Genomic DNA, 378 nt, shown 5'->3' on the forward strand with positions numbered 1-378 from the left:
TCGCTCATCTTATTTACAGATTGTAAAAAGCTAACGGAAAGAGGCTGCAAGCACTGAATGAAACAAGCGGAGGATTCAGAAGGGGGGTTTGTAGGGGTATTGTAGGCCAATAGAACAAGATATTCAATGATATCCTGGCTTTCTTAGAACGGACGGCCATTCCACAGAATGAAGCACCCCCATTAACATATTGGTTCTTAAGAAGACATATGATGAAAGATGGGGAGCGGTTCGTTCGATGACGTGTGTGTTGTGATCGCCCCCAGTTTCTTAAAGATGGGCAGAAGGATTTCTTCTAAATGTTTACTTACACAGTAACGTTTCAGAGTGCAAAAAATGACCATTAGCAAGGATAGGGCATGAAACAAAAGAAAGATC

This window comes from Oncorhynchus kisutch, linkage group LG14 (assembly GCF_002021735.2).
Source record: "Oncorhynchus kisutch isolate 150728-3 linkage group LG14, Okis_V2, whole genome shotgun sequence".
NCBI classification, from domain to species: Eukaryota; Metazoa; Chordata; class Actinopteri; order Salmoniformes; family Salmonidae; genus Oncorhynchus; species Oncorhynchus kisutch.